Below are 26,943 nucleotides of genomic sequence, written 5' to 3' on the forward strand. Positions count from 1 at the left end.
GGAAATCACTCAGTATAGTGCCTGAAATACTATAAACTTAAAAAGTAACAACAGGGACCACTTAGTAAATAATTAAGATGTGCTAGGCACTAAGTACTTTGCATGTATTAGCTAATTCAATCCTCACTCCAACCTTATCAATAAGAACTATTCCTCTCTTTATGGATTAGAAAATGGAGACAGAGAGAGCTGAATTACTTTGCTAAGGGTATATATACAGCTAGTAACCAGAAGCTGGAAATGAGGCTCAGTTACTCCAGCCCTTTCTAGAATATCACACATCTGCTCTTCCCCAAAGAGCTATCTGTCTCAAAAGTTTATATGCTTGAGGCCTCTCCCTTAAGAAGGGATTCCCTTAAGAAGCAGTCAGTAAAGGAAATCAGTAGTCCTTAAGCTTAAACCATCCCTTCTCTTAGGCAGTGGGGAAGTAGGATGAGGAGAAATGAGCAGAGAGGTAAGAAAATGGGAACCACTAGCCAGGCATTTCCAGGCTATTCTATTCCTTAGAAGAAACTATTCCTTACTTCTAAGGACATATCAGAACTAACATTAAACACACACCCTATCATTTATTACCCCCAAACTCCTTTCTTGGGAGGCAAAAAGTAAAGGATATTAAAGAAAGAAAGCAGAAGTGGGGAGAGGGGTAGCAACCATGGCAACCATGGCTACTAGTTGTACCTACCAGGAAAGTTGCCCAGGGTTGGGAGATGGTTTAGGAGCAGCCAACTCAGATGCTCATCAACAACCCCTCCAGCCAGACCCCAGTGCTTCTTTTTGCAAGTTGGATCATCCCTTAGCTGAGAGCCATCTGCCTTCCTGTTAAAACCTTCTGAGATGAGGGGCCATCAGCCCAAGTTTCTGAGTGTGATCCAAGGTGCCCAGCCACAGTCAGGTTCTAGTTCCAAGAACAGAAAGGAGTGGAATTGAAGGCAAGGATGTGGCCACAGTCTTAGTGAATGAAAGACAGTGTTAACTGTATAGGAGTAAAGAACACTGCTCAAGAAACCAGCCAGCACCCTGGTGGCAAAGGGAAGGGTAAAAGGCAGTTCCAGTAGCATAAACAGCCCCCCTCTTCCCTACTCCAGCCTCTCTGAGCCCTGTCCCGCCTACTTCCACAGCTCAGAGGCCAATAAGGAAGTTGGGCCCCCAGCCACTGCTAGAACTCAGGAAAGGAGCAAGGAAATGATGTTTGGGAAAGATAAAGTGGGTGTCTAAAGAGAATTTTTAAAAATACACGTAAGTGAGAGAGAAAAATACCCCAGACACATATACTTAAAAGAATTCCTGTGCTTCCTGGACTGAGTTGACCCCACCCAGCCATCTCCACAGGTCCTCTGGGCCACAGAAAAGGAAAGCCTAAATCAGCCAGGCCTAGTAGCCTCCAGGACCGGAAGAGTAAAAAGCACTGCACTGATTTTACACTGCTGGGGGAATGTGACCTAGAGATTTTCTAAGGTGAAGGGCCTGTTGAGATATAAAGACTGACAAGCCATTCTGGGCCATATATATTGGGTCTGTGCTTCCTATGGGCAACTGAGGAGATCCAAAGAAAACTCCATTTCACCCCAGAGGCTCCACCTCCAGAAGAGTGGCATTCACACTCAGCATCCCTGCCTCTGCCATGAATTTACTCTGACCTCTGACAACTTACTCCTGATCTCTGAGCTTCTGTTTCCTCTCTGCAAACAAAATACTGGACTCCATCATCACAAACAACCTTTCAAGCTATAGTATACTATGATATAATAGCCCTAGGCCCCAGGCTGGGCCTTCAATGGTGTCCTCACTGACCTGTGCTATATCCAGAACCCAGAATAACCCCACAGGTGTTGTATATTCTAAAAGTCCAAGCTCAGGCATCAGAATTTAATTTCTCTTGGGGATGTCCCTTCATAATAGTCCTGATCCCCACTCTAGTTTCCTTTGGCCTCTGGTCCCAATTCTAGCAAATTCTGGCTCCTGAAAGGTCTTACATAAGCTCCCACTGGATGAAAAATATGCTAGGGCCTTTCCTCTCTGGGGAAACCATACCCATAGGCTATAGGCCACTTCCCCTCTCTCTCCTCTGTACCTCCTAGGGAAGTCAGGGTGGATGTTTATCTATTATTCTACAAAAGTCAGGTACCATTCAAGTAATTCCATAGGCTCTCCGTTGGTATAAGTATGGTATAGATAAAGTTTGGTAATTTTTGTGGGTATATGGATCTGGCATTACTGCATTTTGTGGGTATATGTCAGCTTTACTGCTGACTAGTTGTTATGCCTTTAGCATGTCACAAAACCTCAATTTCTGCAATGTCACAGAACCTCAGAGACATTCAATAAATCGAATTTGTTATTACTATTATCCTCTACCAAAAATAATAATAGGCAAGATACAATTAGTAGCAAGAAAAATAACTTCTTAAATCCAAGCCCTGGCTGGTGTAGCTCAGTGGATTGAGCGCGGGCCGGCAAACCACATGATCCTGGTTCGATTCCCAGTCAGGGCACATGCCTGGGTTGCAGGCCAGTTGCCAGCAGGGGACTCATGAGAGGCAACCATACATTGATATTTCTCTCCTTCTCTTCCTCTCTTAAGATAAATAAATAAAATCTTAAAAAAAAAGAAAAATTACTTTTTAAATCCAAATGAAGATGAAAGAGAAAGGACTAGTTAAGAAAAGGTTCAGAAGCCAAACCTAGTACTCTCGAAGAAAGCTTGTCAAACTTTAGTGGGCATACTAAACTAAAGGCATCTTGTTAACATGTAGATTCTAATTCAAAAGGTCTAGAGTGAGCTTTAGCTGGTGTGGCTCAGTGAGTTGAGTGCCAGCCTGTGAATCAAAGGGTTGCCAATTTGATTACCAGTCACAGCACATGCCTGGGTTGCAGGATAGGTCCCTGGTTGGGGGTGTGCAAGGGGCAATCACACATTAATGTTTCTCTCCCTCTCTTTCTCCCTGCCTTTTCCCCTCTCTAAATAAATAAATAAATAAATAAATAAATAAATAAATCATTTTTTAAAGAAAAGGTCTAGAGTGAACTCTATATTCTGACCTCCTAACAAACTCTACAGTAATGGTGATGCTGTGGGTATCATAACTAGACTTTGACAATACACTAGGGAATACAAAACCATTCATAGTACCCTAGGGAATAAACCCTGGCCCGAAACAAACAAACAAACAAATAAACAAACATCAAAATAAACAGTTTCCTCATGCCATTACTCAGGTCTGCGTGTGCAGCCTTTCCTAATTTTCTGGTCACCAAGTTCATTCACCCTTCCATTCAGTAACCAAGGCCTTAAAAGTGCTTCCCTGGTGAGGCTTGCTGATCCCCACTTCCTGACAAAGTAAATAACAACTAGTTTGATAGCAGTCTGGCCCTGTCAGTGGCCAGCTGAGGCCAAGGAAATTATGACTACAAGCACAAGCATGTTCATGGTACTGGTTGGAGTAGGAAGGCAGGTGGGATTATGATTTGGGTAGTCACCAGATGAGATGATGGAATAAGCAGATGGACACAGACAGCATATACTTAAGGAATTCTTGGGCAAGGAAAGATAAGAGAGGGATGTGAGCAGTTTGGCTATTATAGGATTAGGGAAAGAGGCTGACAGATAGGGTGGGGATACAGGGGGCATCCTCTCACTTAGCAGAGCTGAGTTCCAGATAATATGACTAAGTATAACCTGGGTAGGTAAAAATGACTACTTCTTTCCAAGCACTCAGATGATAAGAAGTGAGCATGGGTACATTGGGGTGTGGGCACATGCAGGCAGAAGTAACAGATGAGCCAGAAGCTAGCTCTCAGAAGAGTCCTTATAAAGACTGTTGGGAGAGGTGGGAGGATAGAGGAGGGCCAATTCTGGAAGGAGTCAATCTCTAGCTATATTAGTGGGCTGTCACCCCAATATCTTCAGACAGTACTAACCGTCCCTGATCCTGGCTTCTAGCATACCCTTCAGGACATACTTAGAGGGGGCCAGGTAAGGAGCAAGCAGGAAGATAACCATGACTCTGTGATATCCTAGGGCAAGAAGGAAAATATGGTCTCTGTTGCTTGGGTTATAGTTAGTCAGAGGTCTTGGCTATAACCTACTGTAGGCTCTTTCCTCTTTTGAAAGTGTTTAGATAAGGAAAAGCACAAAAGAGTGTGCTTGATTACCTGTTTACTCTTTGTGGCTCTTCCAGCCTCCCACAATAGCACATTCCACTTTGCCCCACATGAAGGAGTCCAAGCTCATTCTGGCTCAGCAGGAAAGGAAGCCTGTACATTGGTGGACAGAACAATGCATGGCTTGTTTATCTGGCAGAAGAGGGGGAAGCCTGCTTGATCACCAGGGATGGACACAGAGCTACAAAGGCCCACTCACTCCTCATTGTTAGCTGAGGGATCTTGAAGCCTGGTGATACAGAGATTCTTACTACAGACCCAACCAAGGAGGAATAGGGATGTTTATGTGTGTAAATGCACATGTCTATGTGTGTGTGCATCTGTGTGTATGAGTATATATTTGTGTGTATGTGCACATGTGTGCACATGTATCTCTGTGTATGTGTGTGTACATATGTATAATTTTAAAGAGAATTTTTGAGACAATGGCTTTCTTTTCAGTCTGGGAAAGTTTTAATGAGTCATATAAGATATGAGTACTTTATGTAGATGAAGGTTTTGTTGCAAAGTTCTGCCTCCCTACCTTTCCCACCTCTTCCACCTCCCCTCAATTATCTGAATATCCAGGTTAAGATCTTTCATATAAATCTGCTGGATACCTCTCTCTACCCTCCATCTCAGGATGCATCTCTGGCCAAAAGAAAACTAGGAACATATGTAAGAAAGGAAGGGAATGTTGTGGTGAAAATAAAGACTCCCTCAAATGCTTGGTCTGTATCAGGGGGGTGCCTTTTGGCCTTCTAAGTAGAGAATGATAGCTTTCTGTTTAGGACTGTTTTCATTTCTCCATTTTCACATTGTAATCTTTAAAACATAGGGATACTTCTTTTTCTAAAGAAGGTTGGAAGGCCACAACCATATGAATCATTTGAGAGAGTTTTGAAAATATTAGGGGCTATAAAAAGCTTAGGAATTTAGAAAAACAATACATGTAATTCTCTTTCAGAGTGGGTGGGAGAGCATATTCTAGTTTTTCTATGGATAGTCTGATAACACACACATACATATCATAGACTGTTTTTTTGTCAATTATCCCAAAGGCAAGGAGTTAAATGGTGCATAAATCACAGCTTCTAGAAGCAAGGGGAGCAAGTCAAGAACTGAATAATGAAAGTGGGCTTTTCTTTCTTGTATATACAAAAGGCAAGGGTGCAATATCAGAGGGCTGATGGAGACTTCAGAGGAGTGCACAAGGAAAGTGACAACAGTTTCACAGAGAAACATCTGTAGAGTCAGCTTCACTGTGATGCTCAAGTTCCTACACTAGTACAAAGAGTGATAAAGAAGATGGAGGATGCTTGCCCTCCAGCTCTAGTTTCTAGCAGAAATGTATATAGCATCCCTTGGGAAGGAGGTTATAAGAATAATACAAGATTCCCTTTCTTCTCCCTTCAAGCCAGATACCTCTCATCTCAAACTCATTATTGGAGATACTACTTTTCTGGAGAAAAATGGAATCCCCAAAGTTAAGTCTCAAAGCCCTTAGAATTACTTCTGGCCACTTGCACTACTAAAGACGTGAAACCCTAGAACAATAGCTAACAATAGCCAGCACCCCAATAGAACCAAGAGTACCTTCTCACTCTGCTTTGAGCAAACGTGACAATGAGGAAGAGCCAATGCTCAGCACAGCTAGGGCATAATGAGGAAGGTGTACACTAATAGAAGATGAGGTTGGGGAAGTGCCAAGGCCAGATCATGGAATTTTCCAAAGTCAAGGTAAGTAGTTTCATTTCATTCTCAATGCAGTTAGTAGCTACTGGGGGTTGTTAAGCAGGGCACTACCACAGTCTAAGTTGTATAAAGATGTCACTTGGCTGATGGATTTAGGTAAGAAAAGATTAGAAGCTGGGGAATCAGTTTAAAAGGCTCTTATAGATAAGAAGTAATGGTGGTTTGTTCACGGAAGAAGCAGTAGTAGTAGAGAAAGAGGTTTGATTAGCTATCTTGAAGAGATAGAGTTGACAGTATTTGTTGATAGATCGAATATGAAGAGTAAGGGGAAAAAAGAATAAACCATGACATTTGGGTCATCTGGCATCTTTTCCTTTTTCAATTTTATTTTTTATCTTTAGAAAGGAAGGGAAGGAGAGAAGGAGAGAAATATCAATGTATGGTTGCTTCTGATTGCATACCCTGCTGGGAACTGGCCCCTGCTGGGAACTGGCCTGCAACCCAGGCATGTGCCCTGACTGGGAATTGAACCACGATCTTTTGGTTCGCAGGCCCATGCTCAATCCACTGAGCTACACCAGCCAGGGCCTGCATCTTTTCCTTTTAAGCACAGAATTTGTTCCCGAAACTGAGTCATTAATAGTTCTAAAAAATGTTGGCAGTCTTTACCATTCTTTAATTTCAGCATTTATGGAGCTTCTATCTGCATTTAAGGTGCTTGGAGAGGTACTACTATGGAACACACCAAAACTAAAAATATATAATTTCTGTGATCAAGGAATTTACAGTGTGATAGAGGGTGAATAAAAACATCTAAGTAATCATTAAAAAGGACAAAATGTCATGTCATAAAGGAAATGCTAACAAACTGAGAGTTAAATAAAAGAGAAAGCTTAGGGGTTGAATCAAAGAAGACTTTACAGAGACTCTGAGCCAATTTTTGAAGACTCAGTACAATTTCAACTGGAGAAGACTAGAGGAGAGGTTATGCCAGGTTTTGTATTAATAAGGGTGGGAAAAGCAGGAATATGCTGCAGGAAGGACACACAGTTTCTACAAGGCACATAAGAAATAAAATTAGAATGATGTAAGAACATGGTAGGCTTTAACTGTGAGGTTAAAGCATTTAATTTACATAATCCAGTAGGCAAGAGAGAGACTTTGGAGGTTCCAGGCTGGAGAGCAACATGGTAAAAGTAATATTTTAAAAGGTTATTCTCATAATTACATGGAGGATGAATTATGTGGCTGAATGCTGGAAACAGAGAAGTGAGTAGGCTAGTGCAATACACACAAAAGGCAGAACTAGATCAATCACAGTGGGGATGGAGAAAAAGGGAAGAATGTAATAGAAGATATGTAAGACAGAATCAACAGGGTTGGACTATTAATTAAATATGGAGAAAAGAGAAGAGTTAAAATGACTGAAATACCTGTGAGAATGGTGGTATCACTAATCTAGATAGGGAAGTTGAAAGCAGGAGCTAGCTGCAGGAGACATGAGTTTGACTTTAGACGCAAGTTTGTTTGTTATGCTGTCAAATTATCTGAATAGGCATGCCCAGTAAGAAGTTTCACATCTGGGCTGCAGTGTTGGAGAGAGGTTAAAGAAAGGTATGTTCATGTTGTCATTATCCACAGAAAGGAGGCAGCCAAGGGCACTGCAGTGGATGTGACTGCCCTTAGTACATGTGTGCAAAGGAAAGATGGTGGATGACATATCTCTACATAACAGATATAGTTCAGGTGGGAGAGGAAGAAGAACTAATCAAAGACAAAACAGTAAAATGTAATTTTCAATGATATTAGCAATAAATTTTAAAAAATAATGTCAGTAAATTTGTAGGGAAATAGGCATTCTTATACATTGCAGGGTGGGAATGGATATAGATGCACATTTGCTAGACAGAAATTTGTCATATGTTATCAAGAGACAAAAAATGTTCCTGCTGTACTTGCTTCAGTCAACATATGCTGAAATTGAAATGATGCAGAGAAGATTAGCATGGCCCCTGCACAAGGATGGTATGCAAATTTGTGAAGTGCTCCATACGTTTTTCTGGAATTAGACATCAGTAATGGTCACACAACCTTGTGAATATACTAAACACCACTGAATCACATACTTGAAAGTAAAGAATTTTATGGCATGTAAATTATATCTTTTTTAGAAATGTTCTGTATATTGACTGTAGCAATGGTTTCACAGAATATAAATTTGTTATTGAATTGTACCTTTTAAGTACATGTAGTTTATTCTATGTAAAATATATCACAAAAAGATGATTTAAATTTATTAAAATAACAAAAACATATCATCAATTAAAAATAAATAAAAAGGTACCTACCCTTTGATACACTTTTTCCACTCCTAGAAGTCTCTCCTAAGATAGCAATTAGAAATACACACATTGATTTATGTACATGAAGTGTCATTCACTGCAGGGTTATTTATGATGGTAAAATTAGGAATATCCTAACCATCCAACATTTAGGAAGAGTTAGGTGAAAAATTGTCCATGTACATGAAGCAATAATAGTCTGCCATTAAAAACCGTGCTTTTGAAGACTACTTAATGATCTTGGAAAAGGCTCACAATATAATCCTAAGTGAAAGAAAAATTGTATACAAACCTGTACATAGTACTAGTCAAATTTCTAAATATATATGCATATACATATATATTGATATACAAGCATACACATATTAAAAGTCTGGATGAAAATACACTATCTTATCAGTAGGTATTTATATCCATGTAGCAGAATTAAGAGTCATGTTTATTTTTTTCACTTATTTAAAATTCTGAAATTTCCTATACTATACAAGCATTAATTTTGAATGAGAAAAGGTTTCAAAAAAAAGGACACCATTCTACATAGATACATCATTTACTGTGGCAACTGTCAGAACTGTCTGAAAGTCAGGAATCTGCAAGTATACTATGCTTCCATTTAACTATTTCAAACACGTAGATTTTCTCCTTAAGGAAATCAACCTACAGCCCACCAAACCTAGCAAAATAATTTCCCCAATAAATGCTTTCCTGCTTAGCAGTAGATTCTTCTGTTTATTCTATTAATTAAAAAGAAAACCCATCTGACAGTTTTTACCTCAATATTAGTACTGGGAGTTGTTCTTTGCTGTGAGAGGCTGCCAGGGCTGGAGAAACACGGAGTAAGTTGATGGGAGACAGGTAGAGGAAAATCAAAGTCAGCATCAAGGCTGTGTCCAATGAATTGAAAAGAAAAAAAAAATTTTTTTTGCTATTCAGGGCCTTCTTGGCTTTAGTTTCTTTCTGGGTGCCTGTTGGATTGGTTGGGACACAGTTGGGTGGAAAGGGGACAGAACAGGGAAATCTGGTGGGCAAGGGGTGGCAGCAAGTACCATTTGTGAAACCACTTAAAAACTAGTATTTGTATATCATGTTTACACTTCACAAAGAACTTTCACAGACATCATTCCATTTAATGATGGAATGATTCCATTTAATGATGTAGTAATCCTTACTACATCCTTATAAACTCTACTTTAGAAAAGAATAAGCTCAGGTTCAGAGATGAAGTAAAACACACAAAGCTTGAATCCAACTTCTTTGCTTCTAAATTCCTGTGAATCAGAGATTCTGGGAGTGGGGCCTAGCAATCTGAATTTTAACAAGCCTTTCAAGTGATTCTTATGCATGCTAAAGTTTGAGATCCATCACCCTAAAAAACTGCTTCTATACATTTAAGAACAGATCTTCATATGGTTTCTTTAAAATACTGGCTGCTGCTTTGACTTATGTGGGGTCTTGTCTTCTAAGGAAGGCTGGGAGCCTCCCTTCAACTGTCAGTGGCTTTGCACATAATAGAGAGAAGCTGCTTGTATAGAATTTAGGCTCTAAGAGCAGGAACATACTACTTTATGGTGAAGATGTTTCCAGAACAAACAGGGCAATTCCCAAGTCACAGCTTCCCTTGTTGGGGGAAGATATGAGGTGGCGAGCAGGTACCATACAGCTACCTCCATTTTGGACATTCTCTTTTTGTGTGTGTGTGTGTGTGTGTGTGTGTGTAAAACTGAATTTATTTTATTTTTAAATATATTTTATTAATTATGGCATTACAGTTGTTCTATTTCTCCCTTCATTCCCCTCCACCCTGCACACCCCCTCCCCACCATTCCCCCCCTTTAGTTTATGACCACGTGTCTCAAGTTCTTTAGATTCTATATTTCCCATACTATTCTTGCCCTCCCCCTGTCTAGTTTCTACCTACCATCTATGCTACTTATTTTCTGTACCTTCTCCCCCCTTATCCTTCTCCCACTCCCTTGTTGCTAACCCTCCATGTGATCTTCATTTCTATGGTTCTGCTCCTGATTTAGTTGTCCTCTTAGTTTGCTTTTGTTTTAGGTGTGGTTCTTAATAACTGTGAGTTTGCTGTCCTTTCACTGTTCATCTTTTTTATCTTCTTTTTCTTAGGTAAGTCCCTTTAACATTTCATATAATAAGGGCTTGGTGATGATGAACTCCTTGAATTTGATCTTACCTGAGAGGCACTTTATCTGCCCTTCCATTGTAAATGAAAGCTTTGCTGGATAGAGCAATCTTGGATGTAGGTCTTTGGATTTCATGACTTGGAATACTTGTTTCCAGCCCCTTCTTGCCTGTAAGGTCTCTTTTGAGAAATCCACTGACAGTCTGATGGGAACTCCTTTGTAAGTGACTGCCCCTTATAACTTGCTGCTTCTAGGATTCTCTCCATTTTAATCTTGGCTAATGTAATGATGATGTGCCTTGGTGTGTTCCTTCTTGGGTCCAACTTCTTTGGGACTCTCTGAGCTTCCTGGATTTCCTGGAAGTCTATTGTCTTTGCCAGATTAGGGAAGTTCTCCTTTATTATTTGTTCAAATAAGTTTTCCACTTGTCACTCTTCCTCTTCCCCTTCTGGCACCCCTATAATTCGGATGTTGGAGCATTTGAAGATGTCCTGGAGGTTTCTAAAAGCCTCTCCTCATTTTTTGAATTCTTGTTTCTTCATATTTTTCTGTTTGGTCATTTTTTCTTCCTTCTGGTCCACTCCCTTGATTTGAGTACCAGTTTCCTTTCCATCACTATTGGTTTTCTGTGCATTTCCCTTCATTTCAATTAGTTTAGCCTTCATTTGTTCCTCTAATTTGTGACTAAAATCAACCAGTTCTGAGAGCATCCTGATCACCAGTTTTTTGAACTGTGCATCTGAAAGTTTGGCTATTTCTTCATTGCTTAGATTTATCACGTCTGGGGCTCTGAGTTGTTCTTGAGCCATGTTTTGATCTGTTTGTGCCTGCTACTTTTGAGGAGTGGAGCCTTAAGTGTTCACCAGGGCGGGGCCACCCAGGTCGCTGGTTTGTGATGCTGTATGTGGGGGTGGGGTCAGAGAGGGACAATGGAGGTTCTCTCTGCTGCTTTCCACCACTGGGGCCTGCGCGGTCCGTCTCACCACCGCTAGTTCCTTCACTGGTTTATCTGCGCACGAATGTGTGACCACGGTCCACCCTCAGTGGGTCCAATGCCTTGCGCCCTCAGTGGGTCCACCTACTTCTCCACACTTGAGATCTACCCATGGCTGCTGGCGCACCTGAGTCGCTTGCCCGGGTCGGTCTGGTGGATCTTTCCTGCCCAACCCTGCTCTGCTCCTGGCTCTGCCCCTCTTACCGGTTTGGCCGAAGGGTTTGTTGTTGTCAGACTTCCGTATAGTTCAATTTTCTGTGGTTTGGCTGTGTTTTTGTTGCTAAAACTTTGTTGTATTTAAACTTGGTTGTGTGAGAAGGCAAAGTGCTTCCACCTACGCCTCCATCTTGGCAGAAGTCTCTAGATATTCTCTTAATACATTTTTACATGATGTATTGTGGAATGTCCTGCATAAGTCCCTGAGAAATTCCCTGCTCTTATATATTTATATTTATAAACATGTAGTTCACCAGGCTTTTAATTTCTTTGGTTTAAGTTGGGTTATTAAAAGGATTTTGGAGCAATAGTTTAGAGAAAATGCAGAACTGAAATTAATGATTTCCCTTCTAAGGAACGTGGACTGCCCTGCTCCATCCTCCCTAACCTACTACTGAATTCTATCCAATTTCCTCACTGCAGGTAATTGTTCTCATTCTCTCTCCTTCTCTCTCTCTCTCTCTCTCTCTCTCACACACACACACACACACACAAAATCATACATACTCTTTCCCCTTGTGATGGAGAACAAATAAAACAGCTATTTTGTTTGAAACTTGGACTTGAGTTACATTGGATTTAAAATTTTGTCAATGTGATGTTTGTAAAATCAAAACAAAACCCACACATGGATATTGATCTAATTTGAAAATACTAAAGCTGAAAGACAAAATCATGGGATAAAAGTTATAGTGTATTCAAAATTCTAGGAGTGAACAGAATTTTTATGTATCCCTTTCTTCACAGGCACTAGCACTGAATTCATTCATTTATTTAGTAGTTGAAAGATTGATTCATTTGTTAGTTATTGAGAGCCAAGCAAGCACTGTTCAAGATACTGGGGCAAAGCAATGAACAAAACAGACAAGACCAGAGTTCTCATGGGGCTCAACTCAATAAATATATGTCAGGTAATAATAAGTGCTATGAAGACAGAGAAAGCAGGGTAAAGGGTAGACTGACCGACAGAGATGTATGGGGCCAATGCTATTTTAGAAAGTGTGGTCAGGGAAGGCCTCTATTAGGAGGTGACATTTGAGAAGTGACATAATGAAGTCAAGGAAGGAGCCTATCTGAAGGAAAAATATTTAGGCAGAGGCATTAGCAAGGGCAATGGGCTGAGACAGTATCATCCTGTCATGGTCCAAGAACAGCATGAAAGCTAATGCGGCTAGAGTGGAATAAGTAAGACAAAGGAGGGTAGGAAATAAATTTGGGGAAGAAGCCAGGGGCCTGGTAAGTGGGTTATTGTAAGTACTCTGGATTTAATTTTAAGAATGATGGGAATAAACTGTGTCTAGTAAGTGCCAAAGAGTTTGAAATGTCTGCACTGTGATTCTTGCCCTCAAGAAACTTTCGATCTGTCCATTTTGGGAAGTAAACCAAAATTATGGGAGACTTGAGAAGGGGAGGGTATACTTGTTTCAGATATACTTGTTTCTAATCTTAATGAGCCACTTTTATAGAAAAGTACTCTAAAAGAGGAAAGGGTGAGCCTACTATGCCAATTTGAAAAGATACTCCCACCTCATACTTTAGGCATTTTTATCTCAAAAACACAATGCTTACTATGTATTACAAATATTTAATACTATAACATTTAATATTATAACAACTCTATGAGGTAGGTGCTGCTATTGTCATCCCCATTTTGCAGAAGGGAATATCAGAGACTTGGAGAGGATCCGTAACTTGCCCGGGATCACAGAACTAAAAAGTCACAGGGATAATATTCAAATCCAGGCAGTCTGTATTCTTAGCCACTATTCTAACCTGCCTTGCCTAAAGGTAAAGATAGAAAGATTGGGGGGAGGATGATAAATCTAAAATTGAAAATAAAATGGAAAAATCTCCCTGATGTTCTAGGTCAGGGATCCCCAACCCCCAGGGCCACAGACTAGTACTGGGCCATACAGCAGAAGATGAGCTTGAATGTAATGTGCTCAAATCATCCCCAAACCATCCCTTCACTCCTGGTCTGTGGAAAAATTGTCTTTCATAAAACTGTTCCCTAATGCCAAAAAGGTTGGGAACTGATGTTCTAGGTGACCAAGAAGAGTTCTGGGGGCCTATGGTAGACCTGGGAAAAAACTATGAACTAACCATGGGAGAGAGCTAGGGAAGCAGGCTGTTGGGTACAGCACCCATGTTGGGGTCCACAAGGACTGTGAATGCCCAGCATTCATGCAGAAGTACTTTGATAATGAAGACATTTCCTGTGGTACACTGAAAGACCATGGAACAGAATGCATAATGTCTAGTAGCCTGCAGCAAGAGAAATCTTCATAAAAGGTCATACTTAAGGTCTTGTCTTGGAGAAAAGATTGACCCAGCTGAAAAGTATTTCTATAGAAGGAATAGGATGTTAAAATTGTGGAAATGTAAGGGGAAAATTGTGTCCTGAGGGAAGAATGTATGAAGAGGGGTGGTAGGAGGTAAGGCTAGAGAGGCAGGCTAGGCTAGAAAATGAATTATCTAGGTTGCCATGTTCATGAGTTTGGACTTTTCCCACAGACACTGGGGAGCCAGTGAAGGATTTTAAGCAAGAGAGTGGCAGAACTTGATTTGAATTTTGTAAAGAAGTATCTCTTACAATTGTGTAGGGGGAAAAGAAGAAGGTGGGCCAGTTAGGAAATACATGTTATAATCCAAGTGATTTATAATTCAAGGGTACAGTGGAAAGGCAAATTTGACAATTGTCTTGTCTAGGAGGTAGAACCAACAAATCTTGGTGTTGTATTGGACAGATGTGGAAGATAAAGAAGAGGAGGGAATCCAGGGTGTCTGCCAGATTTCTCACTCAATAAATGATTCATACTGTCACCAATTCCACCAGAAGAAGAGTAGAGGGTAATTATTCCAATTTAGACAAGTTCGTTTTTTAAGTATTTCTTATTTTTTAAAGCAATACTTGCAGAAGGCAAACAATTGAAACAATACAAAGGCATATACAATGAAAAAGTGTCCCCCACACTCCAGGAAAAGCTACAGTTAACAGTTTATTGTTTACCCCTGAGTAGCAGTATGGCATGGTGTTAAGAGAATAAACTGTGGTAACCAGACTCCCTGGATTGGCATCCTCCATTGATAGCTGTGTGGCCTAATGCTAGTTATTTAACATCTCTGCCTCATATTATCTGTAAAATTGGAATTATAATAATAAAACAAAAAACATACTAGAATACTGTCTAGAACTTTGCTATTTGTGCTTAACAATACATCTGGAAGATAAGTATTTATCTGCATGTACTTTTTCACAGATTTTTAATAACTGCACAGTATTGCATAGCCTAATTTTTTTCATAGTCTATCTAGAGATCTCATTCAAATGCAGATTCTGATTTAGTAAGTCTGGAATGAGGATGCATTTCTAATAAGCTCTTGGTTTATACAGACACTGCTGGTCTAGGATTACATTTTGAGTAATAAGGTTTAAGGCAAAGTAAAGGCACATGTTTCTCTACATGTTTGCCAAAAATATGTACATTAAATGCTCTGAATTTTGCCATTCTGATATGTGAAAGTTATAGCTTGAGGTGAGAGTTGTTGCCTAAATTAATCTATATTTCTTTAATTATGTGTGTTGTTGACCATCTTTTCATTTATTTTTATAAGCCAACTTTATTTTTCTCTAGACTGCCTATTTAGGTCCTTTTTCTTCTTTCATAATGGTTTGTTTGTATTTTCCTTAGTGATTTTCAATTTCATGAGCTCTTTATGTATTAAGGGTAACAGTTCTTTCCCATATCAGATGCAAAACCTTCTTCCCACTTTTTTTTGGTCTCTGGATTTTGCTTATTTTTTTATGGTGCTATAAACTTTAACTTTTACATACTCAAGTTTAACTTCATGGTTTCCCTTGTGTCTTCCTTAGAAAGGCCTTCAATATGTCAAGCTATAATCATATATTAAAAATAATATACTAAACTACATCTTTGGACCAATTTCTTGCCTCCATTATAGTCCATTGATATGTCTGTTTATTTGCTAGTACTAAACTGTTTTAATTAGTGTACATTTAAAATATGTTTCAGTAGGATTAGTCCCTGTCTCCATTATTACCCTTCTTTTTCAGATCTTTCCTGACTCGCTTTACAGATTTGTATTTCCACATGCACTTTAGAATGAGCTTGGGCATGTTGAATTATGCTGTGTCTGGGAAACAAGTTGGAAAAGTGTAGCATTACATTGAAAATGATAATATGGAATCTAGGAGTATGGTCTTCTCTGGATATAGATATCTCGGAGTCATCAGTGATACCTGAAGCCTCTCAAGAAAAGTACATAGCAAGAAAAAGAATATCTGAGACAGAACTCTAGGTTATAGTTCTCCATATTCAGACTCAGACTCGTAGCACCAGCATTACCTGACAACTTCTTGGTCAGAAACTCTCCAGGGAATTCTAGTGCACACTCAAGTTTGAGGACTACTGCTTTAGAGTGTACCTGAGGTTGTTAAGAGACAAATTAAGAAAAAGATCTGAAAATAAGTAGTAGAAGGAAAACCATAAGAAAGAGATGTTTGATAACTCATCAAAGGGAAGAAATTTTCAGACAGACATGCTCAACCAACTACTATTTCTAAGGGGTTTTATACATAGCACCTCATTTACTCATATAACTCTATTAGGTAGATATCATTATCTCCATATTACAGATGAGGAAATTATGATTAAGTAACTTGCAGGTCAGCCAGCAGATACGTGATTTGACACCAGTTCTGTTATATAACATGTGCTATCTATATTCCTTCCACTGTACTATACTACTGAAAAAGTGCCTTCCATTGGAAAAAGATAAGGAAAGTTGTTCCCTTTTTTTTCAATCTGGAGGACATTAATTCATTTTGGAACTATACAGAGAACAGCTGTGTTATAGGCAGAAGCCAGGCTGCAGTGAGGAAATGGGAGATGAGAAAATGGAGACGAGTATAAGAATACTTTAAAAAATATTTATTTATTTCTTAGACAGAGGGAAAGGGAGGGAAAAAGAGAGGAAGAGAAACATCAATGAGTGGTTGCCCCTTGTGTGCCCCCTACTGGGGCCCTGGTCCACAGCTCAGGCATGTGCCCTTACTGGGGACTGAACTGGTGACCCTTTGGTTCACAGGCCAGTGCTCAATCCACTAAGCCACACCAGCCATGTCAGAAGAATACCTTTTAAGAGCCTAAGAAGTCTGGCTGTGAAGAAAACCATTGGGACTTCTGGCTAAGATGGAGGCATAGGTAGATACACTTTGCCTACTTGCACAACCAAAAGAAGGACAACAACAAATTTAAAAACAAAAACCAATCAGAACTGCCAGAAAAACTGAACTGTATGGAAGTCCAACAACTAAGGAGTTAAAGAAGAAATATTCATTCAGACTGGTAGGAGGGGCAGAGACGGGAAGCTGCACAGAGAGGATGCGTGGCAAGATGGTGGCTGGCAGACCAGGCAGTCCCAGATTTGCAGGAGGATAAACCTGGAGGAACAGGTGGGGAGCAAGATAGACTGTGCAACCCAGTGTTCCAGCGTAGGGGGGAAAAAAGCCTCAAGACCTCTGGCTGTAAAAATCTGTGGGGGTTGTGGCAGTGGGAGAAACTCCCAGCCTCACAGGAGAGTTCACTGGAGAGACCCATAGGGTTCTAGAATGTACACAAACTCACCCACCTGGGAATCAGCACCAGAAAGGCCCAATTTGCTGTAGGTAGCAGGGGAAGTGCTTGAAAGCCAGCTGAGAGCCCAGCAAGTGGCATTGTTCCCTCTCTGACCCTTCCCCCACATAGAGCGCCACAATGCAGTGACCTGGGTTGCTCTGCCCAGGTGAATCCTTAAGGCTCCATCTCTTACAACATGACAGGTGTGCCAAGACTAAGAAATATGATCCAAATGAAAAAATAGATCAAAGCTCCAAAAATAGAACTAAGCAATAAAGAGATAGCTGATCTATCAGGTGCAGAACATTGGTAATCAGGATGCTCACAGAAATGGTTGGGTATGGTTGCAAAATAGAGGAAAAAGTGAAGGTTATGAAAAGTGAAATAAAGAAAAATGTACAGGGAACCAACAATGAAGGGGGGGGGAACCAGGACTCATATCAACAATTTGGAGCAGAAGGAAGAAATAAACATTCAACCAGAACACTATGAAGAAACAAGAATTTTTAAAAAATGAGGAAAGCCTCTGGGACAACTTTAAATGTTCCAACATCCAAATTGTAGGGGTGATAGAAGGAGAAGAGTAGGAGCAAGAAATTGAAAACTTATTTGAACAAATAATAAAGGAGAACCTCCCTAATCTGGCAAAGGAAATAGAGTTTCAGGAAGACCAGGAAGCTCAGAGAATCCCAAAGAAGTTAGACTCAAGAAAGCACACATCAAGGCATATCATAATTAAATTACCCAACATGAAAGATAAGGGCAGAAATTCCTTATCAATAAATTTATCAATTTATTGATAAACTCCTTATCAATAAAAGCAGCAAGGAAAAATGAGACAGTTACCTACAAAGGAGCTCCCATAAGGCTATCAGCTGATTTCTCAAAAGAAACCTTGTAGGCAAGAAGGGGCCTGAAAAGGAGTATTCAAAGTCATGAAATCCAAAGACCTACATCCAAGATTGCTCTATCTAGCAAATTTATCATTTAGAATGTAAGAGCAGATAAAGTGCTTCCCAGATAAGGTCAAGTTAAAGGAGTTCATCATCACCACGTCCTTATTATATAAAATGTTAAAGGGACTTATCTAAGAAAATCAGCAGGGAGACAGTGGGAGGAAAATGGAGGAAAAGGTACAGGGAATAAGAAGCATAAGTAGTAGGTACAAAATAGACAGGGGGAGGTTAAGAATAGTATAGGAAATATAGAAGCCAATAAACTTATATGTACAACCCATGGACATGAACTAAAGTAGGGGGATGCTGGTGGAGGGTTGCAGGGCAGAGGAGAATAAAGGGGAGGGAAAATGGAATAATGGTAATTGCATAATCAATAAAATATTTAAAAAATAAAAATAAAACAATTGGTGGTTGGAGAAGGATAAAGGTTAAGGGCAGGTGATGATTTTTGGAGGAAGTGAACATTTGAAGATATTTCTGTGAACTTTAAATTAGTTAAAATTAGGAATAGCATTCTATAGGTCAAGGACAATATCTGGTCCTCGTCTCTTTCCTAAGCACCACACCAATTCTACCTATGCTTCTGAAGTGCCTGTTGAATCTCTACATATCTCAACTACCTCACCCTAAAGACAAAACATAACAAAAACCAAGTAAACATTGACACAAAACCTATGTTTGTCCTCCTAATTTATCTTTTTGTTTGTGTTGTTTGTTGGTTTGATTTAAATACTTAAAAGACCGACTGAATCAAACCTTGTAACCATTGTTTAACTCGTACTCTTGTTCAACCTTTATACTGAATCAGTCACCATGTCCTGGCTATGAAACATCTCAACCATTAACTTGTTTTCTCTATTCCTACTGTCCCTACCCCACACAAGCAGCCATGTCACATGAACTCACAAACACACCAATTCCCAAATCACACCAATTTCCACAAACATCAATTTCATTCTTGTTTACCTACTTGCAATTCTGCAATGTTTCTCCATTGCCTACTAAATAGTTCGCTTTTCTGAGCCTTCTACAGATTGTTCAGATTTACCTCTCACTGATCCCCTACATAAATCTTAAATTGGATGGCACTCCTTAATATTCCCCAAACCTTCATTTCTGTCCATCCTCTCTTTATGCCTTCCCACACACCTTTTAGGAATTGGCCGAACTACACCACCACCCCTTTTTGAAAGCTACTTGTGCTGTTCTTCCAGTCATCACAATGACTGCTGTTATCACTCATCTACCTCCTTGCTCAACCATTTCACCTATATGTATGTGCCTTACCTTCCTCCACTAGAGTTCAAGGTTAGAGCATACTTCTGTCCTGCTGAGATCCCAACCACACTGCTTAACACACCACTGTGTATACTTTCAGCATTCAAGCTAAAAAATATTTATTAAATTAATGAGATTATATCATGAAAACTTGCTATATATATAATATATATATATTTATATATATTTGGTGAATTAATATTTAGAATGTGGCTACTTCCTTTTTAACTTTTAAATGCCTTATTTAAAATAGTACATATTCATTGGCTTCTAGGCACTTTCTCATGAAGTACTGTACCTATTTAATCTTTGCCAGTTCCCTATCAAGTTGGAATTATTACCCTGAATTACCCATAAAGACAAAGCTATGAGATGTTTAAAGACTGGCCCAGTAGTATTTCCACTGTTTTCACTGAGGACTCATATAAAACCCCCCAACCCCATTGCTCTATCCTCCATACCACATATTCCTTTCTTCCACTTTTTTAAAAAGGTTTTATTTATTTATCTTTAGAGGGGAAGGGGGGAAGGAGAGAGGGAGAGAAACATCAATGTATGGTTGCCTTTTGTGCGCCCCCTGCTGGGAACTGGCCTGCAACCCAGGCATGTGCCCTGACTTGGAATCAAACCGTGAGTGTATGGTTCGCAGGCCCAAGCTCAATCCACTGAGCTACACCAGCCAGGGTCCCTTCTTCCACTTTTAAACAGGGTCCCATAATTCTTAGTTGAATTGTAAACATTACTTTCTGTAGTCTTGATGTAAGAAAATGCTAAATAACAAGAGAGATAAATAATTAATATATTTATATTTTACGTTTAGTGCCTAATTACAATTACTATGAATAATGAAAAAAGTACCTTTGTGTCCCCGAAGTAAACTTGTGCCATAATGCAAGGGAGGTGAGATGCATCAGGGTACTATATTAACATTCATAGTTACACATCTTATGTTCCAAAAATAAATTGTTTGACAACAAGGGAAAATGACTATAGTAAGATTATGGCAAAAGCACATAAAATTAATCAATATATAATCAACTCTCAAATAAGTACATTTTAGATGTTTCATTTAATTTGTGTTTCTGATTTATTATTTAAAAACACCATAAACTAATCTACCAGAATACATATCCCTATTAAAGGTGACTGAAATGAAAATATGTACAATAAAGTGAATTAATTTTTATGAAACACAGTAGATATATTACTTAAGGGATACTCGTCCCACAAATGCAATAACCTACACATAATGAAGTGTAAACTTCTTCAGTGATACTTGGTCTAAAACACTTACACTCATACACTTTGGAGGGAAATTTAAATCTATTGGGAGAAAAAATATTAGATTAAAATCTCTTTTTTTCCAGTATCTCCTAATGCATGTTTTATTAAACATAGCACACCTCCAAAGAAACAGGAGGAATACAGAATACAAATGACAACATTTTCCCTCTGACTGAGACTGACTCAGCTTCAGGTCAGAAAAGATGCCTTCACTCAACTCATAGCTCTTGGATGTTTTAATGTAAGAAGCCAATGACCTTCAGCTCAGCTGTAAACAGACCCACACAATAGCACCTTAACTCTCACCCCATCCCAAAGCCAATTAACTCAGTTTATTTTTAAATATATTTTATTGGTTATGCTGTTGTAGTTGTTCCCCCTTTGTCCACCTCCACCCAGTATCCCCCTTCCCTCCAGCGATTTCCCTGTTAGTTCATGTCCATGGATCTTGTATATAAGTTATTTGGGTTCTCCATTTCCTATACTATTCTTAACCTCTCCCTGTTTATTTTATGCCTACCAATTATACTTCTTATTCTGTGTATCTTTTCTCCCAGTCTCCTCCTTCCCCCTCCTAGCTGATAACCCTCCAAATGATCTCCATACCTATGTATGATTCTGTTCCTATTCTGGTTATTTAGTTAGCTTTTTAATTTAGATTCAGTTATTGATAGTTGTGAATTGTTGTCTTTTTAATGTTTATAGTTTTGACCATCTTTTTCTTAGATAAGTCCCTTTAACATTTCATATAGTAAGAACTTGGTGACAATGAACTCCTTTAACTTTACCTTATCTGGGAAGTACTTTATCTGCCCTTCCATTCTAAATGATAGCTTTGCTGGATAGAGTAATCTTGGATGTACGTCCCTGCTTTTCATCACTTGGAATACGTCTTGCCAGTCCTGCAAGGTTTCTTTTGAGAAATCAGCTGATAGCCTTATGGGAACTCCTTTGTGGGTAACTCTATGCTTTTCTCTTGCTGCTTTTAAGGTCCCCTCTTTATCTTTATTTTTGTCAAGACTGGCAAGCATCCAAGGTCAAGGCAAAGCTAAAACCTGGATGCCTGAGAAAGACTCAATTATTCTCTCAGCTCAACTTACACTTTCTTTTGCTTTGGGCTCCACTGGGGTGCAAGGTTATTGCTGAGGATAATATTCACAGGGGAGGGGAAGGAAAAGGCAGGCATAGCCTAAGGATTTTTAAGGTCACATGAGGATTTTTTAAAGATCTTGCCTAAAATATTCAGTTTAAAGCCTCTGAAAATATTACTGAGACAGAATCAAAGTAGATAAATAGGTGTAAACCAACTGAGGTATTACAGAGAGCAAATGGCATATAAAGTCAGACAGACCTGGCTATGACAGTAGACATGTTAATTACTTCATTTCTTTGTACCTCAATAGCCTCATCTGTAATATGGGGATATATTCATCCCTATACCTCATAAGAGACTTGTACCAATTAAATGACATGATGCACTTGAGAACTGCTAGCACTGTATCTGATCCACAGTAAGCATTGGGATAGAGGCAGAACTAATATTTGCAGAGTGTCTATTAAATCTGAAAGTACTCATGGTTCTGGCTACCTCTTCACACTTAGGTGGGAAGGTACCTTGGAAAAGCCCTTCAGCCTGAATTTAAAACCCTAAGGAGAACTTACTTTATCCCTTACCAGTCTTAATATTTTCAAACCAACTACTGGGTAAAGTATGGATACAGCACTACCTCAGTGAGCTGTAGAACTATAATAGTCCCAATGACTGAAATTCCCCCAAACTCAGTAATGCTGATACAGGGAAAAGAGATGGGTTCTGGAGTCCCACATACACACTGAATTTGAGCCCCAGCTTTGACACTTTTTAGCTACGTGGCTTTAGACAACTGAAATATTCATTCTGAATCTTGGTTGCCTTGCATAATACATACTTTGTAGAACTGTGGTGAGAACCCAATAAGATGTAAAGTGCTATCACAATTGTATTTTTGTGATCACATGAGGAGTCAGCCAAGCAAGCTTCTTAGATCTTGCAATATAATACACAGGCAACACAGAGCTACTTTCTCTGTTCAGCTGTGGCAAACCAATGGAAGGAAAGGAGAAATTCTTTTGACTATGGCCTGAAAAGGGGCTTCTAGCAATTCTCCTAGCCTGGGGGACTCAGCATAATAGTGACCTTGAATTACATATGCAAGATCAGCCACACTCCCCATCACTTCATGAGTGCCTCTTCCACTCCTCATTAAACTTTCTTTTATTAAACCCCAAATTTCTCCCAATAGAAAAATTCCCTAATCTCATATAAAATTCATGCACAAAAACTAGTTTTTAAATTTTGTTCAGGACTTCCACCAAGATGGAGGCATAGGTGGATGTGCCGTGCCTTCTCACACAACCAAGTTTAGAGACAACTAAATATTAGCAACAGAAAACACAGCCAGACCACGGAAAATTGAACTTTTCAGAAGTCCGTTAACAATAAATTCTTCAGCCTGACCGGTAAGGGGTGAAACCAGCGGCTGGTGAAGCGGGATTGCACAGGAGGACTCTCGGTCAGCTGGACTCAGGCGCGGAATCCAGACTCGCGGAATCCAGGCACAGGGTTGGACCTAGTGAGCGACCGAGCGAGCCACCAGGCGAGCGACCGCGGGGGAGACAGCGGGGGAGCAGTGCTGCGTGTTGACTGTGGTCACGCATTTGTGCGCGGGCGGACAGGCGAGGGAGTGAGTGGTTGGACTGGGGCCGGGGGGTCCCCACGGCAAGCTGCAGTGGAGGGCGCCGCCATTTCCCCGCTCTGACCCCACCTCCACATACAGCGTCATAAGCCAGCGACTCTGAATGGCCTGGCCCAGGTGAACCACCTAAGATGCTAATCCTCACTCAGCTGTGAGAAACAGCAGAGGGGGTCGCCATTTCCCTGCTCTGACCATGCCCCCACATACACCGTCACAACCCAGCGACCTGGGAGTCCAAGGCCCCGCTTCTCACACTTAAAGGGCCAGAACAGACCAAAAATGTCGCAAGATCTCAAAGTCCCAGAGCCCATAGATATAAGCGATGAAGAAATAGCAAAACTCTCAGATGCACAGTTTAAAACACTGGTCATCAGGATCCTCACAGAACTGGTTGATTATACCGACAAATTAGACAAATATATGAAGGCAAAACTAATTGAAATGAATGGAATTGCACAGGACACCAATAGCTATGAAAAGGAAACTGGGACTCAAATCAATGGAGTGGACCAGAAGAAAGCAAATAATGGCCAAACAGAAAAGAGTCAAGGAGCAAGAATTCAAAGAAATGAGGAGAGTCTTAGGAACCTCCAGGACATCTTTAAACGCTCCAACATCCAAATTATAGGGGTACCAGAAGGGGGAAAGGCACAGCCACCAGTGGAAAACTTATTTGAACAAATAATAAAGGGAGAATTTCCCCAATCTGGCAAAGGAAATAGACTTCCAAGAAATCCAGGAAGCTCAGAGAGTCCCAAAGTAGTTGGACCCAAGAAGGAACACACCAAGGCACATCATCATTACATTAGCCAAGATTAAAATGAAGGAGAGCATCCTAGAAGCAGCAAGAGCTAAGGGGACAGTCACCTACAAAGGAGTCCCCATCAGACTCTCAGTGGATTTCTCAAAAGAGACCTTACAGGCAAGAAGGGGCTGGAAAGAGGTATTCCAAATCATGAAATCCAAAGACCTACAACCAAGATTGCTCTATCCAGCAAAACTTTCATTTAGAATGGAAGGGCAGATAAGGTGCTTCTCAGATAAGATCAAATTCAAGGAGTTCATCATCACCAAGCCCTTATTCTATGAAATGTTAAAGGGACTTATCTAAGAAAAAGAAGTTAAAGAAACATGAACAGTGAAAGGACAACAAACTCACAGTTATTAACAACCACACCTAAAACAAAAGCAAACTAAAAGGACAGCTAGATCAGGAGTGGAAACATAGAAATGAAGATCTCAAGGAGGGTTAGCAACAGGGGAGTGGGAGGAGGAGAAGGGGGGAGAAGGTACAGAAAATAAGTAGCATAGACAGTAGATAGAAAATAGATGGGGGGGGCAAGAATAGCATGGGAAATATAGAATCTGAAGGAATTGAGACACATGGTCATAAACTAAAGGGGGGGTAATGGTGGGGCTGGGGGGGTAGGGTGGAGGGGAATGAAGGGGGGAATAGAACAACTGTAACAGCATAATCAATAAAAAATTAAAATAAATAAATAAATTTTGTTCAAAATCTTCCATTCTTTTGGAAGGGCCACTGGTACTATAAGAAATTTATTCCTAAAGTGCAAAGAGTGACGACCTCAGGTAAGTAACTTTTACTTTGTGTAAATTTAAATCAACAAATTTTATGACTAAAAGACAAGTGTAGATGATGTTCTCCTCTTCTTCTAGGGAGAAAACCTACCTTGTATAACTTCTCAAAGACTATTCAAAGGCATACATTAACTTTATACTTAACAAAATTGAAGGATATTCTGCACTCCCATCATAGGAAAAAAAATGAAGAATATATATTTTCATTAGGAGCCAGAGAAATAATCATTTTTAGCTGGACAAAGATGCCAAAAAAGCCAACCAATGCTTTCCCTGTGATTAGCTGGAGAGCAATCAATACACTATTGCAAGTTTGGAGCTTTGACTCAAAATAGAAATTGGCCTGAAGTCCAGGAAGCTGGCAATTCAGAGACAATTCCCCAGAAGGGATTTTGACACTTGCACTAAGATCCAGAGTTCACATACTCATCAGAACTCAAGTTTACAACTGGGGCTTGAGAAGCTGTTAATTAATAGGACTGGTGAGACATACTGAATATCTTCAAGATTTATATATTTTTTCATCAACTAAAAGAAAAACCTATAGTGTTTAAGGTTTACTTAGTTTAACTGTTTTAATAAAGGCACTGGATTTTTAAAAATATTTTTTTATTTATTTTTAGAGAGAGGGAAAGGGAAGGAGAAAGGGAGAAAGAGAGGGAGAGAAACATCAATGTGTGGTAGCCTCTGTAGCACCTCCTACTGGGGACCTGGCCCACAACCCTGGCCCACAACCCAGTTCGACTGGGAATCGAACTGGCAACTGTTTGCTTCACAGGCCTGCACTCAATCCACTGAGCTACACCAGCCAGGGCAAGACACTGGGTTTTTAAAAATACATTTTAGGTTTTAGGTTGTAGTTTTAGGTTCACAGCAAAATTAAGAGGAAGGCACAGAAATTTCCCATCTGTTCCACATGCATCACCTCCCTCATTAGCAACATCTGCCACAAAGTGGTACATTTGTTACAATTGATGAACTTACACTGATGCATCATAATCACCTGAAATCTATAGTTTACATCAGGGTTTGCTTTTGATGTTTTAGATGCTATGGGTTTGGACAAATATATAATGACATGTATACACTATTAAAGTATCATACAGAATATTTTCACTCCCAGTTTATTCATTCACCCACTGAAGGACATCTTGGTTGCTTCCATGTTTTAGAAATTTGAATAAAGCTACCATAAACATTGCATGCATGTTTTTGTGTGAACATAAGCTTTCAACTTCTTTGGATAAATATCAAGGAGCTCAATTGCTGGATCATATAGGAATATGTTTAGTTTGTAAGAAACTGCCAAACTGACTTGTAAAGTGGCTGTACCATTTACATTCCCACCAAAGATGAATTCTTATTGCTCTACATCCTCACCAGCATTTGATATTATTAGTGTTCCAGATTTTGGCTATTCTAATTGGTGTGTAGGTATATTTCATTGTTGTAATTTGAATTTCACTGATAAGATACGACACACAGAATCTGCTCATATACTTTTTTACTATTTGTCTATCTTCTCTGGTGAATTGTCTGTTCAGGTCTTTGTCCCATTTCTTATTAGGTTGTTTATTTTTTTACGGTGTGTTTTAAGATTTCTTTGCATATTTTGAAGATGGCGTCGGAGTAAGAGGGAGCGGATTCTAGCTCCCGCACTCGTGGGTGAAAATCCTGGCAGATCTATAGAAAAGCAGCGCACTAATCCATCAGTTATCCAGCATTTGTGAAATTGAAAGAACAGAGACTCTGTTGGACGCTGAAACACCAGAAAGCGGCAGGTCAGTGGGGCTTTGGGGTCCAGAGTAAAGACAAAGAAGCGGCGGGGGCTGGCGCCCCAGGCCAGGTGGCCCGGGTGCTGCATCTACAGCCGGGGTCCAGAACCATCGGTCTGAGACCAACACCAGAGAGGTCTACC

The 26,943-nt window shown here is 39.9% G+C and overlaps 1 protein-coding gene and 1 non-coding gene across 6 annotated transcripts in view; one reads left to right on the forward strand and one right to left on the reverse strand.

Moving 5' to 3' along the window:
• Positions 1-26,943, reverse strand: part of SHROOM4 (shroom family member 4) — a 262,559-nt gene that overhangs the window by 61,487 nt on the left and 174,129 nt on the right. Inside the window, exons 1-2 of one of the 5 annotated variants that reach the window (XM_053670638.1) lie at positions 4,156-4,244; positions 686-898 (exon numbers count right to left, since the gene is read on the reverse strand). The exons of 2 other annotated variants lie outside the window; for them this stretch is intronic. The gene's annotated coding sequence lies outside the window, so the exon portion shown is untranslated. Of the gene's footprint in view, positions 1-685; positions 1,019-4,155; positions 4,245-8,186; positions 8,223-26,943 lie in introns of those variants that run through there. 2 more of the 5 variants (XM_053670639.1, XM_053670637.1) reach the window with 2 other exon arrangements.
• On the forward strand, positions 7,793-7,895 carry LOC119060417 (U6 spliceosomal RNA). Its single transcript, XR_005084585.1, has one exon. It is a non-coding gene; the product is annotated as a U6 spliceosomal RNA (small nuclear RNA).

The sequence above is a fragment of the Artibeus jamaicensis genome, unplaced genomic scaffold (assembly GCF_021234435.1).
Source record: "Artibeus jamaicensis isolate MK-2021 breed Jamaican fruit bat unplaced genomic scaffold, CSHL_Jam_final contig_60, whole genome shotgun sequence".
In the NCBI taxonomy this organism is placed as follows: Eukaryota; Metazoa; Chordata; class Mammalia; order Chiroptera; family Phyllostomidae; genus Artibeus; species Artibeus jamaicensis.